The sequence below is a fragment of the Camponotus vicinus genome, unplaced genomic scaffold (assembly GCF_025532165.1).
Source record: "Camponotus vicinus isolate PSW18456_S1 unplaced genomic scaffold, iyCamVici1.0 SCAF_2, whole genome shotgun sequence".
NCBI classification, from domain to species: domain Eukaryota; kingdom Metazoa; phylum Arthropoda; class Insecta; order Hymenoptera; family Formicidae; genus Camponotus; species Camponotus vicinus.
Window position 1 is genome coordinate 10253115 of NW_028141956.1, and position 13171 is coordinate 10266285.

The following is a 13171-nucleotide window of genomic DNA, read 5'->3' on the forward strand; positions in this document are numbered from 1 at the left end:
TATGTCGAGAGCTTTCCAAAACACTATAATAAAGTATTTTTTCATCAAGTACTTTTCGAGTTATAAGGCTTGAAATAATTTCTTAATTTTACATAAACCATAAAATATCTAGTAAAATATTCATTTTTCGATTATCTTACCTTAATACTTTTATGTACAAAATAATGAGAGGAATCGATTGGTGTAAAGAAAACACATAATTGTTTCGAAAAAAAAAATGTAATTGTTAATTACAAATTACATTTTTTTTTTCGAAACAATTTTGTGTTTTCTTTACACCAATTGATTCCTCTCATTATTTTGTACATAAAAGTATTAAGGTAAGATAATCGAAAAATGAATATTTTACTAGATATTTTATGGTTTATGTAAAATTAAGAAATTATTTCAAGCCTTATAACTCGAAAAGTACTTGATGAAAAAATACTTTATTATAGTGTTTTGGAAAGCTCTCGACATAAGCTATAAAAATATGCAATAAAAAATAGGTGGTTCCATTTAAGAAATTAAAGGTGTCCTTGATCTCACCTTAACGATGCCATCCAAGGTCAAACCAATGACACCATCTTATGTTCCCCTCAAAACCATACAATTTTTGTCGAAAACGTTTTTCTCTAAAATGCTTAGTTTTTAAAAGAAAAGGGGTGTACGGGTGGTCTAGGACACCCTGTATATGTAAGACAACAGTACAATATTATTCTAGTTGCTGCGATACTATTTTAAACAATCTCGTTTTTCTCCAATTTAATAATTATAATTATATTTAATAATTATAAGATTTTCCGCAATTATTATGAATTTCTATAATATGTATGTATATAGAGCATATGATTATCAAGAGAGCCGAAGAGCGTTTCATACAAGACAAACTTATAAAAAAGAAGGCACTTGGAGCGAATTGTAAAAAAATATAAACAAAAAATCACGATTGCGAAGATATTGAAAAATATTCTCAAAAAAATACATGCTGAAACGTCATACAAATCACACGAAGAGCTTGATGGAACCAGAAGCAGACTCCATATCTTCGAAGAATTATACTTCTCGAGATCTATTGAATAATATTCGTAACATCTTACATGATTTGCCTAATAGAGTACATATTTGCCGCATATGCAAAATCCGTTTCTCCGAAAAAGAAGATGTGATCACACACGAGAAAATCCATGCTATAAGACTTTACAAATGCATTATATGCAGAATAACCTTTCGAACTATGTTAGCGTGGAATGAACATTATTATTCAAAGCACGTGAAAGTGCATAAGCATACTTGTACTATTTGTTCAAGAAACTTTATTCGGTACGCTAATTACTACAAACATTTAAAAAAACATGGTAAGTAAATATTTATATAATCTCCCTCTCTCTCTCTCTCTCTCTCTCTCTCTCTCTCTCGCGAAATATGATGTTTGTTTTTCAAATGGATTATATGATTATCTGCATTTTCATACAGATTCACTAAAATGTTTCGATTGCGATGAGGAGTTACCCGATTTTGATACTTTATATGAGCATTTGTTAATCCATCGCTAGGAAGTGCTTTAAAAGGCACAATAATACGAGTAAATAATACCAAAGAAACATTCGCACTCTGCGAATTTCTATCTATCAATTTCGTTTACAGAGAGATATATACTGATACTGATAATGATAGAGGTACGTACAGATATATACTAAAATTAATCAATTCATATCATATGAATTGAAAATAATAACGTCCGTAAACAATCAATTTTTAGTTAAAAAAATGACACTTTAGGAAATAGATATAATTTAAGAATATTATTACACGGTTATATGCTAAATGGCTTTGCAATTATTATCAATTATATAAATCAATTTCATATATATTATTTCATATATTTCATATATTTCATATATTTATTGATAACTTTAAGAAAATTATAAGTTTTATGAAAATTATATGCATTATATGTTTTTATTTTTGACTATTTTCTTAAGCAATGTAATTTTATGTATAAAACGAAACATTCCAATTTAATATTTGTAAATTTGTAAAATAATTTAAAATTAATACAATAGTAACAGAATACAGTAGTAACAAAATATAAAGAAGGCTCATTTCAATCAATTCACTCTTTTTCGAGAAATATGGAAGATATGGAAAAAAAAAATCAAACAAAAGTTGTTTGGTTGTTTGGAGAAAAAAAACATAGAAATATTAGTTTGATCTGGATATAAATGTCAACGTCATGTAAAGATTAATCTAATCTTTTAACAATTAAGAATTAAATTTCAGAAAATTTGAGAGATTTAAGGAAAACGTGTTTTGAAGTTACGAGGAGCAGCTATATATTTTTTCTTAAGAACAACTATGTAGCTGCTCGCTCAATTAGTGTATCTTTTTTACACTAATTGATCCTTCTTATCATTTCATGCATAATAATATTAAGATAAAATAATTCAAATATAAATATTTTGTAAGAAGTTTATATAAAATTATGTCCGAACTTCATATATAAAATATTTCTTAAGCTATCAATTTTTGATCATCATATCCTTATAACTTTTTATGCTAAATATTGCAAGGAATTGAAATATGTAAAAAAATTAGATTTCATTTAAAAAGTTAAGTTAATCTTGATTTTGATAATTACAGCCAACATCAAATTAATAATTTCTATCTTTTTTTCTTCTTTTGAATTAAACAATTTTTATCTAAAATATTTTTTCATACTTTTCGAGATATTTGAATGAATAAAATAAATCGACCTCTGTATAATATGTAATAAATGATATATGTAAAGCGCTGAAGAATTTATAAAATAATTTTCTCATTTTCTAATTTTAATTTTACAAGATAATTTTTCTCAACTTATTAATTTTAATTATTTCTTCTTTAACGTACGTAAATTTAGACTGAGATATAATAATGTGGTTCTCATAAAGAAAATATTATTTAACACTAGATTTAAGAGACCCATCAATTTGATGAATTATAATGTGGGATATATATTCGTATCATTCCATTAATAAAAATCAGCAAAAATTGCTAGGAAATAATAGTAATGGTTTCTGTAATTTTGCTCGTGAATCTGGTCCCGTAAATCTAGTTAAGAGAAGATGTGAAATTAAATATGATAAAGACAAGATTGTATTTCAGAATTTCTTGCGCAATAATTTTGTTCTCAATTGTATTTAGATGTTAAAAATTTATTTAATTTTATTTTTTTCTAAAAGTATTTTCCTCTTTTTTCGGAAGCTTCTCTGTACTTAAAGAAATGAATGAATAACTTTCGAATGATTTCGTAAAAAACGTCATTAATGCATGTTAAAAATCCATTATATATTACGAAACGTTTTCTTAATTTTTTAATGAATAATCGAATGACCGATGTATTTATATTAATCACAAACTACATATTGTCATGTAATATCGCTACCTGAGGAAACAATGAGAACGCTTTTACAAGACTTCAGATAGAAGCGTACAAACATTTAATGTTTATTTTTGTAAATATCTGGACAATAAGTGTTAACTTGTAAAAATTCTTTCTGTCTTTGATGATTGTTTTTATACCAAGCAGTTCTCTATCTGCCAGGTTATATTTATTATATATACTTCTGGAGAAAATTAACGCATAGTTTTTTTCACTTTTTCTTTAAAAGCTGATATTTAAATTTTAACGAAAAATTTTAAAGAAAAAGTGAACAAAAATTATGCGTTAATTTTGTCCAGGAGTATATATTTAAAATACATATTTCTATATTTATATATTCAGTGATTTAGCAAAATGCTATGCAAATGGAAAAGTTTTATCTTACAAAAGCTATTCAGTACTTTTTAGTACATTTTTAATATAACATTTAAATTAGAAAGAGTTTTTTATTTTTCGAGAAGCCTAAAAAACACACATAATGAAAGAATTATTTTTAAAAATTGCATTTAAAATTCTGATTTTATATGGAATTATGCACAAAAATATCTGAAAAACACAAGAATTTGCAGTGAATTTTTCTTTAGAAAATTTGAATAGACATTTTAAACTTTTATCTTAATTTATCTCATTTTTCTACAACAGAGATATATGTGTCAGAAATTCTAATTACGAAGAGTCGAACATAAAAAGAACGAGGATCAAGAAGTGAAAAAGATAAAGAAAAAAAGTGAAGATCTCGAAAAATCCAGAACAAAATCAACATCATGTGTCAACCATGCGAAAGTATCTCTCAAAAGAAATTAGCACAGAAGCATCACACAAATAACCGAAAATTTAAAAAACGGACTTACATAATGTCTTTCGAAGACATTCAAAAATTTATTCTTATGATTTAAAGGTGGCATGCATACAGCATATGTAGATTACATGAATTCGCGAAAAGGCGGATTTATGCTATCATATGCACATCTGCATTAAGAGATCTCACAGGTGTTTGCACACGATCGCCGCTGATGGTGCATATTACCAAGCACATCGGCGAAAAGTCCAATGCTTGCGATGTGTAAAGCCGTCCCTTCCGTACCAAATACAAATTGAAGCGATACCGTCTGAGTCACTCTAATAAAAAATATTGATATTGTACCAATTACAGTTTCTCATTCCGACAAAAAACATTGCTTGGTTAATCATAAGAGACTCAATCATAAACCATCACATTGTTCGGCTGCCGCGAACAGGCTAACTCTCTTTTCAGATAGAAGTGTGTCGAGTATCAAATGAAAAGGCGAGACATGTTGGAAACAATTCGCAAAGAAACTACGAATTCAATACGGAAAGATTATTAATTAATATCGGTAAGGTACATCCAACGATATTTACAAGAAATATCTATCATTGACTCATCTCGATCACAAGATTAAACCATTGGAATCGTGAAACGATCATTCGGCAGATTCCCATTTATATAGCTCTGAAAAGAGACAGAAACTTCGAAAGAACCATGCGATGGAATCTCGAGACAGTCGAATATCAGATCATAAAAATGCAGAATTTACACGCTCGAAGATCAGAATTGCATTTCTTACAAGTGTAAAGAATGCGAGAAAATACTCTCCATCTGGAATAATCTGCATATCCACTGCAACATTCATATAAGCGTGTGACCTTACAACTGTTCTACTGGCGACAAGAAATTCCGATAGGCGTTTAACATGAAGAAACACGTGCGTGATTATTACGATGACGTTAAGAAATTTGCGATATATGTTGCGGCCTTTGTATCTCCTTGAGGACATCGAAGAACGAGCATAGACGCATCCTTACTGGCGAGAGACTACACACGTACGAAATCTGTGGCAAATCCTTCGAACAAAAGGCGCCCTTGCACATGTATTGGTTCTATCATCCTCAAGTTTTACCGCATCATTGTGAGTTGTGTGACCGTGGTTTTTAAAGGAAGAATTGGATAAGCATTCTGATAAAAAGACTTATACTTGTAATACCTGCAACAAACAAGTTTTCGCAGCAAGAGTTGCGTCATCAATTCATATCGATCAAAGATCGCATATTTACGATACGCCGAATTCACTCAAGAACGCTAACTGAAGAGGAACTGCGAAATCTTCACAAAACCATAAATACATAAATATAAACAGAATTCATTGTTTGTTTATGGATATGTCCGGATGAGCTATAGAACATTGTACAAAATATCAGTTCTTAATTCCGTGTCAACCGAATCACAGAATCTCATGTCTGTGTATTTTAATCGTCGTTCTAGTCAGAGTAAAATATTTTAATCGAAAAATTACAAAATAAACGTTCAATTGTATAGAATTTCGACAAGTGAAGAAAGAAAGTGGAAAAGAGTAGGAACGAGATTTTCGAAGAAAAATCAATACTTAGGTATTACACAACCGTGTCTTTTCAAAAGAAATTTGATAAATTTTTTTAAAAAGGTTATATAAAGAATCAATGGCAAGAGTTAGCGCGACGATATCAGTATATCAAGGAAAGTTTTGTTACAAATGTTACAACGGACTTATGCATCCAGAAGATTTCGACTCTCACGTTATACACCATCATAAGGGAAAAAACTGTTGTTTTCGCTGTAATTTATTATTCTCCCATTGGAAAATGTTTGACATACACATGCTAAAGCGGCACAATATAAGACACGTCTGTATGTTTTGTCCTGAAGCTTATAATGGATTGATGTATCGAAGGGATGAGCATGATAAAACACAGTACAAATGTATATACTGCCACAAAGTTTTTCGTACACCAAAGAAACTATATAATCATCTGCATATACACGACAAACTGTTTACATGTCCGGTAAACTATCCGGCTAACAACTGCTTGGAAAAATTCAATACGAAACGCTCACTGCAATGGCATCTTATTAACAAACATTTTCAAAAACGATGCTGCTGGTTGCCAAGTCTCTCTAAAGAATCTCTAACATTTTAAAAACTTAATTGTAAAATTGTAGAAAGATATAAAAAGAAAATATACCTCGATCTCTAGTGTTGAAATGTTAGTATTAATTCTCTTCATGTCAATATCATTTAGAAATGTTTATAGATATATTAAATTTATTAATTTTCTATATTACAGATTAATTTTTTATATTACAGATTGTGAAGAGAATGTTATGTGTAAACGGAAACTATATGTAAATTATTGATACTGAATATAATTTCGTCATTATTTTTACAAATATATATTTCAGACTTTTTAATAATTATTGAAATAAAAAGAACCAAACAATATTCAGCTTTGATTAAGACGGAAGAAAGAAGTTGCAACATAAAATAACTGACAACGATGTAATATTATATAATTTTAGAAATTTATCAATTTCTGCTTCAAAATTTGTTAAGTAATATTTGTTTGTTAAGTAATAATATCAAAAGAAAAGGACTGAATAAAAAAAATTAGTAAGTAATCTTCAGGAAATATATTTTAAAATTGTTAGAAAGCAAAATATTATATATATATATATATATATATATATATATATGTATATATGCATCGAATATGTCTATATTTGTCTGAGGTATATATACGTATACATCACAGACAAGTATAGACACCTCTGCTTACATCTTGTAACTTTTCTTAAAGTATATCTATCATTGTTTATTTATATATATATACATATATATATATATATATATATATATATATATATATACATACATACATATGTAATGAGTAAATTTTATTGATAATGGAAATCGCGGTAATTACATTATATTTGTTCAAAACAGAAAAATAATGAATTTTCTATATGTCTTACCTATTTGCTTATATGTACTTTCCTCTAGCAAATATGAAATTATAAATAAATAATTAATTTTCTGTATAAGATCTATTCCTCTTATTTATTAAAAATTTATGTAAAATAAGAGTTATGTTTTTATTAAAAATTATTCTTATACATAATATATAAATATTAAACACATAAAATTTTATTGTAGATACATGATAATATTTACAAACAAATGATAAAGAGAGCAAACGATGGAAAAATCTCTCGAAAATATGAAATTTTATCTTAGAAAATATAGCTTCATTTTATATTTAGATTTTTAATATTCTTTATTTTATAAAAATTATGGAATATTAATTAAGATAAGATGAAGATATATATAATATAAATGATTGTCTAATAATAAATACATATGCTCATATTTTATTTTTCAGATTAAAGAATCAGATTGCACAGCTGTCTATAACTATTCTCGACAAAGATACAAGATGTTTGCCGAAAAATGCAATGTTAAAATTTATTCGATCCAAATTGAAACAGTCGATATGATCGAAGAAGATCGAAAAAATATTTTCTTCTTTACAAATAATATTATTAACGATCAACCAACTGAATGTTTACCGTCGCATGAATACATTCCCCATAATACGCTCATCAGATAAATCAACAAACAGAAAAACATTGTATATATATATATATATATATATATATATAAAGGAAAAACATATAAAAGACAAAGGTTCACCTGGATTAGACTGACGCATACAAGCGTGAAAGAAGCGAAGAATATTCTGATAAAATGCATTGCCGAAGTTAACGAATCTATTATCTGTCTAGAAAGAAATGTCAAATAATCCAAAGTCGAAAGAGATGCGGTAATGATCCATAGATGTGGTAATGATTTGCAAACACTGTAATAAAAAGTTTCCCTGATATGAGAGAGCTACTAGGCTAGTCCGATTAATTTCATCATGTTTAAATTCGAGTAATTGCATACTGACACATATCCTATGTCTTGAGATATATATATATATAAGGGAAGACACATATATACTGATATGTATAAAGTGCAATTGTTTCTCATATAAAACTTGTTAAAAAATCAAACTTGAAAAATTAGTCATATTTTTCCTATGCTTGAATTTTACACAATTTTCAATGGTACCGTTATAATTTAATTATTACATTACTAATTATAATTATTAATTATGTTATATTAATAATATTTATTATCTTAATTATAATATTATATTAATTATAATTATTGACTAAAATAATTAAAATTGCACATTAATTATATTATATAATAATAAAATAAAATAATAATAGTATTATAGAATTTAATAATTATAAAACTTATAATTATTAATAATGTACACATATGTATGTATACATGTAATTATAGCGTTTATAATTATTATTTTTAGAATGATTAATGATTATATAATTTAATTCAAAATATCATATCTAAAGTCAAACTTTTCGAAAATAAAAACTCGTATATATGCGAAATTTTTAATTTATATTACCGATATAATTAATGACTACATAATTTAATTATTAGTTTCCTGAATTTTACAGTCAAGTTTTTTGAAAATGAAAACCTGTATATGACAAATTTTTAATTTATATTTTCGATATAATTTTTCAATATATTTTTATCATGAAATTTGAAGTTGCTCTGAACATGTATCGCAGTATAGAATCATTAAAATTATACATATTAGGAAATTTTTTAGAAAATACCAGAAATATATGCTTATATTTATTTACATTTATATTTCTAAGTTTTTCCGTTTACAGTTACTTTGTATTATAGAACAAATCACGTAAATCCATGACATGTGATATTTCAGAGCGGATAATGAGCCGATATCATTAATAAATAATAAGAAAGCAGTAGATAATAATAGTTATTGTATATATAAAACATTCCAAAAAAATGCAAAAGTGTATAAATAATATAATTCATAGGCATATGTATTAAATGACTAGAGATCATTCTCAAAACCAAATTAAGCAGACTATTATTTTGTCCACCTCTTCCTCAATGCCGCTTTAGATTTCATATCATAAGTAATAAGTTTTTAAAAATAAAAAATTGAAAAACGTGATAAAATCAGATTAATTTTTATTGAAGACAAATAAGTCTTACATATTTTCCACAATATTATCATTCCCCCTAATTAAATATTTACAGTTTAGGCAATATTTAAATAGTATCTCATTTACAATCCCAGAAGAAATTAATAACGAACTTCATATATGTAGTAGATTCGTAATTGACGGAAAAATCCGTGTACATTTTGAAAATTACAGTTGAAGAAATTATCTTGTATATATAATAAATAAAAAATTGTTCATGATTTAAAAAATCACCCTACATCATCGAACTATCACGATTTCACATTTTAAGTAAAAGCAGGTGCTGGAAAGGCGTCCTTGCACGTGCATCGGCTTTATCATTCTCAAGTTTTACCGCATCATTGTGACCTGTGCAACCGCGGTTTCCGAAGAAAGCAAGAATTAGACAAACATGTGTCCTGGCATTCCGATCAAAAGCCCTATATCTGCACTATTTGTAACGAGCGTTTCCGCAGCAAGAGTTGCGTCGTTTGTCATCAACGTATTAATACCGATCAACGGTCATATATTTATACGATTTGCAGCGCCAGATTTGTAACGAGCGTTTCCGCAGCAAGAGTTGCGTCGTTTGTCATCAACGTATTAATACCGATCAACGGTCATATATTTATACGATTTGTAGCGCCAGATTCAATCAAAAACGCTATCTAAAGAAACACTGCGAAAACTTTCACAAAACCATACATACATAAACATATACAGGATTTGTTGTTTGTTTATGGATATGTCCGGATGAGGTATAGAACACTGTACAAAATAATTCTTAAGCTATTGTTATAGACTCTGTGTAGCTCGTACACGCTGTAATGTCATTCTAATCAAAGTGAAATTATTCGGAATTACAAAATAAATTAATACGGTTGTATTTTTTAACAATATAAATCTATGCGAGTTCCTGATTAGGAAGAATTATAAATATTCAATTGAATAAAATCTTGACAAATAAAGAAAGAAAGTGGAAAAGAAGATCACGAACGAGACTCTTAAAGGAAAACCAATACTTAGAGATATTATACAAGTATTATCTTTTAAAAAAAATTTAATAAACTTGTTTAAGAAAAAACATTATATAAAGAACTGTTAATATAGAACCGCAAAGATGTCAGTAAATCAAGCAATGAGCCTTTCGAAGAATCGTTTTTTTTTTTGCTACATATGTGACGAAAGATACACAAAAGAAGCAGATTTGGACTTTCACCATTTACTCAATCATAACGTTTCAAATTCTTGCTCTCGCTGTAATTTACTCTTTCTCGATCACAGAAAACTTAAGAAACACAATCGAAAGCGGCACAATATAAAACACTCAGGCTGTATATTTTGTCCTGAGGCTTTTGACGGATTAATGTATCGAAAGAAAGAGCATGATAAAACACAGTATCAATGTATATACTGCCATAAAGCTTTCCGTACATCAACGAAACTATGTAATCATCTACATATACACAAAAAGCCATTTAATTGTTTGCTCTGCGCGATGACATTCAATACAAAAAGCTCAATGCGATTGCATCTTATTAACAAACATCACAAAAAACCATGCTGTTGGTTGCCGAGTGTCGAAAACATTTTAAAAACTTAATTGTAAAATTGTAGAAAGATATAAAAAGAAAATATATCTCCATCTCTTGTTGAAATGTTAGTGTTAATTCTCTTCATGTCAATATCATTTAGAAATGTTTATAGATATATTAAGTTTATTAATTTTCTATATTATAGATTAATTTTTTATATTACAGATTGTGAAGAGAATCTTACGTATAAACGCAACTATATATAAATTATATTGGTACTGATTATAATTTTGTCATTATTTTTACAAATATATATTTCAGACTTTTTAATAATTATTGAAACAAAAAGAACCAAACAATATTCAGCTTTGATTAAGACGGAAGAAAGAAGTTGCAACAAAAAATAACTGACAACGATGTAATATTCTATAATTTTAGAAATTTATCAATTTCTGCTTCAAAATTTGTTGAGTAATATTTGTTTGTTAAGTAATAATATCAGAAGAAGAGGACTGAATAAAAAAATTAGTAAGTAAACTTCAGGAAATATATTTTAAAATTGTTAGAAAGCAAAATATTATATATATATATATATATATATATATATATATATATATATATATATATATATATATATATATATATATATATATATATACACATTTGTAATGAGTAAATTTTTATTGATAATGGAAATCGCGGTAATTACATTATATTTGTTCAAAACAGAAAAATAATGAAATTTTCTATATGTCTTATCTATTTGCTTATATGTACTTTCCTCTAGCAAATATGAAATTATAAATAAATAATTAATTTTCTGTATAAGATCTTTCCTCTTATTTATTAAAAATTTATGTAAAATTAAGACTTATGTTTTTATTAAAAATTATTCTTATACATAATATATAAATATTAAACACATAAAATTTTATTGTAGATACATGATAATATTTACAAACAAATGATAAAGAGAGCAAACGATGGAAAAATCTCTCGAAAATATGAAATTTTATCTTAGAAAATATAGCTTTATTTTATATTTAGATTTTTAATATTCTTTATTTTATAAAAATTATGGAATATTAATTAAGATAAGATGAAGATATATATAATATAAATGATTGTCTAATAATAAATACATATGCTTATATTTTATTTTTCAGATTAAAGAATCAGATTGCACAGCTGTCTATAACTATTCTCGACAAAGATACAAGATGTTTGCCGAAAAATGCAATGTTAAAATTTATTCGATCCAAATTGAAACAGTCGATATGATCGAAGAAGAGCGAAAAAATATTTTCTTCTTTACAAATAATATTATTAACGATCAACCAACTGAATGTTTACCGTCGCATAAATACATTCCCCATAATACGCTCATCAGATAAATCAACAAACAGAAAAACATTGTATATATATATATAAAGGAAAAACATATAAAAGACAAAGGTTCACCTGGATTAGACTGACGCACACAAGCGTGAAAGAAGCGAAGGATATTCTGATAAAATGCATTGCCGAAGTTAACGAATCTATTATCTGTCTAGAAAGAAATGTCAAATAATCCAAAGTCGAAAGAGATGCGGTAATGATCCATAGATGTGGTAATGATTTGCAAACACTGTAATAAAAAGTTTCCCTTATATGAGAGAGCTACTAGGCTAGTCCGATTAATTTCATCATGTTTAAATTCGAGTAATTGCATACTGACACATATCCTATGTCTTGAGATATATATATATATATAAGGGAAGACACATATATACTGATATGTATAAAGTGCAATTGTTTCTCATATAAAACTTGTTAAAAAATCAAACTTGAAAAATTAGTCATATTTTTCCTATGCTTGAATTTTACACAATTTTCAATGGTACCGTTATAATTTAATTATTACATTACTAATTATAATTATTAATTATGTTATATTAATAATATTTATTATTTTAATTATAATATTATATTAATTATAATTATTGACTAAAATAATTAAAATTGCACATTAATTATATTATATAATAATAAAATAAAATAATAATAGTATTAGTATAGAATTTAATAATTATAAAACTTATAATTATTAATAATGTACACATATGTATGTATACATGTAATTATAGCGTTTATAATTATTATTTTTAGAATGATTAATGATTATATAATTTAATTCAAAATATCATATCTAAAGTCAAACTTTTCGAAAATAAAAACTCGTATATATGCGAAATTTTTAATTTATATTACCGATATAATTAATGACTACATAATTTAATTATTAGTTTCCTGAATTTTACAGTCAAGTTTTTCGAAAATGAAAACCTGTAT

At 26.5% G+C, this 13171-nt stretch overlaps 1 pseudogene; it reads left to right on the forward strand.

Moving 5' to 3' along the window:
• The first annotated feature begins 4416 nt into the window (after positions 1-4416).
• Positions 4417-10018, forward strand: LOC145966384 (uncharacterized; annotated as a pseudogene).
• The last annotated feature ends 3153 nt before the right edge of the window (positions 10019-13171 follow it).